Raw genomic sequence first — 8122 nt, forward strand, 5'->3', positions numbered from 1 at the left:
TCTATTAACTTCTATTGTTCTGTAACATTTTCTCTTTTATCACCATTTTAGCATCAAACTGCTTTTCCTCTCTGAATACAGTGACATTGATTTCAGAATTGATGACTGAAATCAGAAAGAAAGATGAAAGCAAGCATGTGCGTGCACACCCATAGGTACACTCACGCAAGTGTTTACTTACTATTATATCAAGAAGCTGCCGTACAAATCATACAAACTCACTATCAAGACCCACCAGCTCTTCCTCTTATTTACAGACAGGATATTGTTTAAAAAGGCAAATCCCCCAAAATTAAGGAGTTGTGGTTTGAAAGAAAATGGCTCTTGGAATGAGTGGCACTGTGTGGAGGTGTGGCTTTGTTGGAGTAGGTATGGTCTTGTGTGTCAATGTGAAGATGTGCTTTGAGATCTCATATATGCTCAAGACACACCCAGTGTCTCAGTTCACTTCCTGTTGCCTGCAATTCAAGAGGTAGGGTACTTGAATTGCTCCAGCACCTTGCTTGCCTTTACATTGCCATATCACACCATGATGATAATGGACTAAACCCCTGAAAATAGAAGCCACCCCAATTAAATGCTCTTCCTTTATAAGAGTTGCTTGTGAAGCCCATCAGTGGTGGCGCATGCCTTTACTCCCAGCACTTGGGAGGCAGAGGCAGGTGGATCTCTGTGAGTTTGAGGCCAGCCTGGTCTACAGAGCTAATTCCAGGACAGGTTCTAAAACTACAGTGAAACTCTGGCTCAAAAATAAAAAAAAAAGAAAAGAAAGAAAAACAGTTACTGTTATTCTGTCTCAAAAATTAAAAAAAAAAAAGAAAGAAAAGAAAGAAAAACAGTTGCTGTTATCATGGTGTTTCTTCACAGCAATAAAAACCCTAAGATGGAAGTGCACAGAAACAAAGCAACCATTTTGGAGCTAAAAAAAATACACTTTAAAAAACTGAGATATTAAATTGTAACAAGCAAATCAACATGCCACCCAACTTGCTATGGAGAATCCCCAATATACATTGGAATTAGTAACATCAGATCTTCTAGAAACTTAAGTTGAAAGAATGATTTCTTAATAGCAAGGAGGACTATCTGAAATATTGTTTCCACAGCAGCCATATCTTTCTGCCCCCATCTTCTGAATAGAAAACGCTGAAGTTTAACTCTGTATTAGTAAAGGAAAGGGTCACTGTGTTGTAAACCACTTGCAGGGGCACCCTTCGTAATTCCAGCATGTGTACAAGATGTGTGAGTCCTAGAATGCCTCCCTGTAACTTTTGCCTTGTAAAGGAAACAGCTTTGACGGAGGACTGTGAAAATGTGGCTATTATCACAGCCTCTGAGAGTGAAGCCCAGTGAGACTCAGCAAATTGATCACCAGCCCTAAGGTCCCTACAGTTACCAATGAGAAGCCATCAGAAATTGTGACACACTGAGGACCTCTGCTAAAGGCTAAATAAAGGCAGAGAAATGCTGTCTAGAGTGCAGTGGCCATGCATATGTGATCAAATGTGCTGTAAAAGTAACATTAGAACAGGTAGGAATAGAATAATACTTTAAGGTAACTGAAGAGAAACACTTCTGGAAAAATTTAAACTATAGTGTCAATTTTATAAGTCTTAATAAAAAAAGAAGGTTAAGTCTATGACATCATTTTTCATAACTTTTGAAAGGGGATGGAAAATAGGAGAAAACATATAAAACAAAATTAGTGGACCATTCCACAGTGTCCAATACTCACAAACTCACAGACAGCAGCTTATAATACTGGAAGCTACAAACAAGCAGGACAGTAGAGGCCTACATCATAGCACACCTCTTTGATGATTGTAACTGACTTTCTTAAAGGGAAATAGAGGTAAGGAGTAGCGATGGACTTCTTATTTCTGCATCTAGCTTTACAGAATTCTGTGACAATTTCAACTATGAACATTTTGTAAAAATAAAAAGTTAGGGGAAGATTGAGGAAGTGATTGCAATTCTTCTTATTCATCTCATGTTATTCACTTAAATACTTTACAGACGAATAGCACAACTAATCTCCTATGGAAGCTTAAAAAATGTTCACACGATATTGGATTTGAGAATTCATTAATCATTCACTAGATGGGGCTAACACACTGCAGAGAGGTGACAGCTCTAAAATATTGCATTTTCGTAAGTGATGATACTTTCAAAAGGAAACATACTTATCAGATGGAAACTTTCAAATAGGCAGGCAACACGTTGCTTAAACTGTTTGATGCTGTGTACAGAAAGCATTAACCCTATCCTAATGAGGCAAAAATACTTATAGAATCTTCATTTTAAAAATAACTTTACTCCATTGTGGGTCTCTGTCCCCGTCTCCTTTCATCACAATGGCAATGGGTTTCTGATCCTACTGCACGTACTGGCTTTGTAAGAGCCTAGGCAGTTTGGATGCTCAACTTGCTAGACCTAGATGGAGGTGGGGGTTCCTTGGACTTCCCACAGGGAAGGGAACCCTGATTGCTCTTCGGGCTGACGAGGGAGGAGGACTTGATTGGGGGAGAGGGAGGGAAATGGGAGGCGGTGGCGGGGAAGAGACGGAAATCTTTAATAAATAAATAAATAATTAAAAAAAATAACTTTACTGAGTGTTAGGCCAAATTCCCTTTTGTGCGAATAGAAAAACAGCAGCGCAGCAAAAAAGTACTTGCCTGGCATAGGATATGTGTAAAAACCATACTGAAGGCTCCGGTGTTTCAAAAGGATACTCATAAACCAAGGCATAGAGGCACTCAACTGACAGGAAAAAGCACGTTAAATACAGGAAGGACATACAGACTGATTGTAGCTAATTTATGCCAACATAGGAGTGAATAAGAGAAAGGGGAATACCCAAAAAACTTAATTAAATTTGAGCATGGGAAGGAGAAAGAGATTTATCTACAGCTTAGTAGACTCCTTGACTATAAAACACCCATAAAGAAGCATATGTGAGTCACTCGGAAGAGTTAGTGAACTGATATAATAATATTCATGGGAGAATACATGGATTGCTGGATTTTTAAAACCTGTGTGTATGTGGTATTCGTATGTAGATAGATATATGTTGGTGCACACTTTCCATGTGCAAGCGGGACTGTCTTACATTTCCTTTTCTGAAAGGTGACCCCATGACCAAGGCAACTTATAAAGAGAAAACATTTAATTGGGGGTTGAAGTTGTTTACAGTTTCAGAAGCAGAGTCTCTGACTCTGTAGTAAGGAGCATGGCAGCAACACATGTGGTGCTGGGGTAGTAGCTGAGAGCTTGTGTTTTATCCACAATCTGGAGACAGAGAGAAAACGGGGTTGGCCTGGAGTGGACTTTTAAAACCTCAAAGTCCAGCCCAAGCGACAAACCTCCTCCAACAAGACTAACTCCTTGTTCTAGTCCTAATCTTTCCAATGTAGTTTTTCTAACTAGGGGTCAAACATTAAAATACATGAGACTGTGGGTGGGCCATTCTCCTTCAAACCGTCACAGGCTGTCAGAGGACCTCTTACAGAAGCTGGCTCTCTCATGTTGCCTGGAAAGTTTTGGAACACCACATGCCTTTACCTCCTGACCCATCTCACCAAACTTGGGATATAAGACATTTTTTAATAGTTGTTGGGATGGTGTGATTTTATTTTGGATATTGTGCACCTCTGTATTTTGAGAAAACTATAAGACCAGAATTTGCAATAAGAAGATGACCTGAGAGATATTTCTGAATCACTCCAATAATTGAAGCAAAAGAAATTGGTAATGGCAAAAGGAAAATCAATAAGAAATCTGTAGAGATTAAAGGGAAATGTTGAAAAGGCAGTGTCATGAGAGCCAAGCCTGCTTTCAGCTGAAAAATTCAGAGATGGTGAGGCAAATTCTTCACTGTATATTTTACTGAAATGTCTCTTGACAGTTAATGTTCACAACTTATTGGGTCATGATCTACAAAACATGAAATATAGACATTCTAGATGTTCAATCTCATGTGTTTTGAATGCTATTTTCATGTTTTCAGATTTTAAGATGAAGTTTTGTCAAAGATTTTGTTTCTCACAAAATAGTACTTGATACAATCATAAGTGGAAAAATGTTATATTTTAAGACTACACACACACACACACACACACATACATACACAAACCAGAAACAAATTTACTACTAAATGCAGAATTGGTAAGTATTTACAGAAGCATACTCAATTGCTTTCCACTTGACAAACATACATTTCCATAAATTAGATTTGTTATACTGTTAGTTTTTAGCAATTTGCAGAGTTGAAATAGAGTTCAGAGAAAATGGAAAAGCACAAATCCCACATAATCCAATAACTCAGCATGACATCCTCAAAACAGTCCAGTTTTTCACTCAACACACTTAAAGAGCTTTGGACCACTTAGAAATATTTCAGTTCTCAATACCACTACCACAATAAAAATTTAGGACATTTCTATTCTCCGTAAAATTTTGCATCCTTCTTAGATGTGATTCATGACATATGAGAACAAATAAGGTATAGTTCAGCCTAAGACTGTAAGTATTTCCCGACTATGATGCATGGAGGGAAACCCCAAATGAAACCTGGCTTATCTGAATGAGACAGAGCTTGGCACAGAGAAAGCAAATCACATCAAATCTAGCAATACATAGAAGAAAGCGTGCCATAGAACTGGAGCGTCGGTGCAATAATGTGCGATTAGCTTGCTCTTCCAAATCAGTCAGTGTGATTCACCATGTGAAATCACTAACCTTAAAAAGTAAGCCCCATGATCTGGGATTCTAGCATGATTATCATTTACTTAACAGCTACTATCCATTCATAAGTGAGTCCAGGTAGTGTTTGTCTTTCTGGGTCTGGGTTACCTCACTCAGGATAATCTTTTCTTTTTTTAATATCATTTAATTTAATTATGACAATCACCCACAGATGTGTCCATAAGTCAATCCAATGAGCAAGCCCACACAGTGAAACACTCTTCCCAGATGATTTTTGCCTGTGTCGTTTACAAAAGCTAACCATTACAAGAACCTATAAGAGATGACATGCTAACTGACAATAAAAATAATAGCAATGTGTTTAATCAGTCATGGAGACTACATAAATGGTCAAAATACATGGAGAATTTGTGCATTTTATTATATTTTTGATGAAAAAGTAGAGAGTTGTAGGGATGTATGATGGAGATATAATATAATGGTAAGTAATAAACGGGCACAGGAGCTAATAGTTCAAATTTGTTGCCATGTTTCTATGTCTTCAGAGGTAAAGACATTGCTTTCTGACTTGTAGAGGTGGCTTCTTTCACTGGAATTCATCATGATGTACTTCAGAGAAAGTTGTGACCTGCTTCAAAGTGAAGTAGGAGAAGGCCAGAGATACTGCTCTGTTTCTTTCTGAACCTTCACAAAACTCAACAAGGCCATATATCAAAGTAGATGCCATCAATTCCACCCTTGGAAGTTATTAGAATAAAGTAAGACACGTAGGAAACTGCATTGGAAGAGAAAAATCAGCCTACAGTAATTTGCAGGGAATTAAAAATCAATATATAATTAATTGGTCAAGAAACGGGCGGTACATTGTGAGCACAAATCATTTGAATTTAAACAGCCATTCACCTAGACCTTTGACTTCCAGTTTCATCGCAGAACTGTTTTTTTTAATTATTATTTTCCTGATAGAGATCTGGCAGGTGTAGGAATTTAAGGGGATTATAATTTTATTAGTTAGGTCTGATAGGAGAGAGAGAGAGAGAGAGAGAGAGAGAGAGAGAGAGAGAGAGAGAGAGAGAGAAATACACATAGTCTACATAGGTTAGACTTTTAAGTACTAAATACTTTCTAACATCATCTCATATCAATAAATATATTTCTAAAAATTTCCAGCTTATTTCTATTTCATGTTTACATAATGAGATAGTAAATTTTGACTTCCTATGGAAATAAAGCTGAATAGTAGAAGACAATAAATTCAACTAATAACCTGACTTCAAATTGTATGACCATAATGCCTGTATAGCAGAACTGGGCTCATACATATTTGAGGATGATCTTTTCTAGTTCCGTTCATTTCCTGCAAGTTTCCTGATGTCTTTTGCAGCTGGCTAATACTCCATTGTGTAAACGTACCACAATTTCTTTACCCATTCTTTGTTTGAGAGACATCTAGGTTATTTCCAGTTTCTGGCTCTTATGGATAAAATCTCTATGAACATAGTTGAGCAAGTGCCTTTGTGGTAGGATGGAGCATTTTTGGGGTACATGTCCAGGAGTGGTATAGCTGAATCTTGAGGTAGATCAATTCTGTTTTCTGAGGAAGCACCATACTGATTTCCATAGTGGCTGTACAAGATTTCACTCCCACCAGCAATGAAAGAGTGTTCCCCTATTTCAAATTTTCACCAGAATGAGCTGTCAACTTCTGTTACTGTTCTTAACCATTCTAACAGGTATAAGATGGATCTCAAAGTAGGTTTCATTTGCATCCTTACCCTGATAGATAAAGATATGGACCACTTTTTGTTTTCTCAATCATTTGAGATTCCTCTACTGGAGATTCTCTGTTTATATTTGTACCCCATTCGTTAATTGAATTATTTGGATTGTTGATAGCTATTTTCTTGAGTTCCTTATATATTTTGGATATTAGTCCTCTATTGGATGTGGAGGTGGTGAAAAATCTTTTCTCATTCTGTAGGCTGCCGTTTTCAGACGTAAAAAGGCTACGCAACAAGGAGGCATGGATCTCCCTGGTAAGGAAAAATAGAATCAATTTTGGTAATGGACTGGGGGTGAAAAGAATGGAAGCAGGAGGGATCAGATGAGGGGAGAAATGGAGGGATGTATCGGTAGAGACATCTTGAAAGGAGGCATGTAGGGGCCAATGTAGAAATGTACTGTGGTGAGAATTCCCAGTATCCTATGAGGGTGACCCCATTGAAGACTTCTAATAAGGGAGGATATTGAGACTGAACCAGCCATCGTTTATAACCATGCAATCTCCAGTGGTGGGACTGGGACACTATCCGCATTCAATCTATCCTGTCTGCCGGATATGCGAGGGAAATGGAGATTTAGAAATTGTGGGTGAGGCAAACCAATGATGGGTCTAATTTGAGGCCCACTCCATGAGAGGGAGTCCATGCCTGACACTCCTCGAATGACCAGGAACCAGAGGTTGGATAGTCGAGAGATCTAGGATAGGGGAAAAAAATCAGTGAAATGATTCTTAATGATATTCTGCTATACTTGTAGACAAGTACCTAGGCTAATTGTCTTCACAGAGGCTTAATTCACAGCTGATGGGAGCAGATGCAGAGTTACGGCCTAACAATAGGTGAAAAGAGAGCCCAAATTGGAAATAGTCATTGAATCCCTCCACTTGGAGCTCAGGGGAATCCCAGGGAAGAGGGGCAGGTGGGATTGTAGGACCCATAGGTGTTGAGGATACCAGGAGAATTATGATCCATAAAATCAACTAAGCAAGGCTCACAGGGGCTCAGAAAGACTGAAGCAGCAATTGTGGAGCCTGCATAGACCTGGGCTGATTCTTCTACACATATCTTACGGTTATTGGCTTGGTGTTTTGTATATTCCTAATAGTAAGAGCTGGTGTCTCTGACTCTTTTGTCTGCCTTAGGACTTTTTTTCTCTGGCTGGGTTTCCTCATCCAGGCCAGATATATTTTGTGCCTACTCTTCCTGTATTTTGTTATGCAGTGTTCAGTTGATATTCCCGAGGGGCCTACTCGTTTCTGAAAGAAAATAGAAGACAAATGGATCCAGAGGAGAGGGAATGGGGGATACTAGGGTGAGTAGAAACTGGGTCAGGATGCATTGTATGAGATAAGAATAAATATGAAAAAAAGGTCCCATGATCATCTCAATTTAGTTAGACAGAAGCTAGAAAAATATTCAAATCCTACTTCTATTTTAAAAACATTAAACAGAAATATATTGTTAGAGAACTGCAAATAAGAATCTAAATGTCACCTTGCTCCGTCCATCCTTTTGTCACCGGATCATTGGGCTACCGGGTGGCCCTGTTCAGTTGCTGAGGAATCCCATCTGAACCGGACCAGTGCTCAAGAACAGTTTTAAGCTCCTACTCTAAGGCTACCCACCCAGAGCAGTGA

This window comes from Microtus ochrogaster, unplaced genomic scaffold, assembly GCF_000317375.1.
Source record: "Microtus ochrogaster isolate Prairie Vole_2 unplaced genomic scaffold, MicOch1.0 UNK19, whole genome shotgun sequence".
In the NCBI taxonomy this organism is placed as follows: Eukaryota; Metazoa; Chordata; class Mammalia; order Rodentia; family Cricetidae; genus Microtus; species Microtus ochrogaster.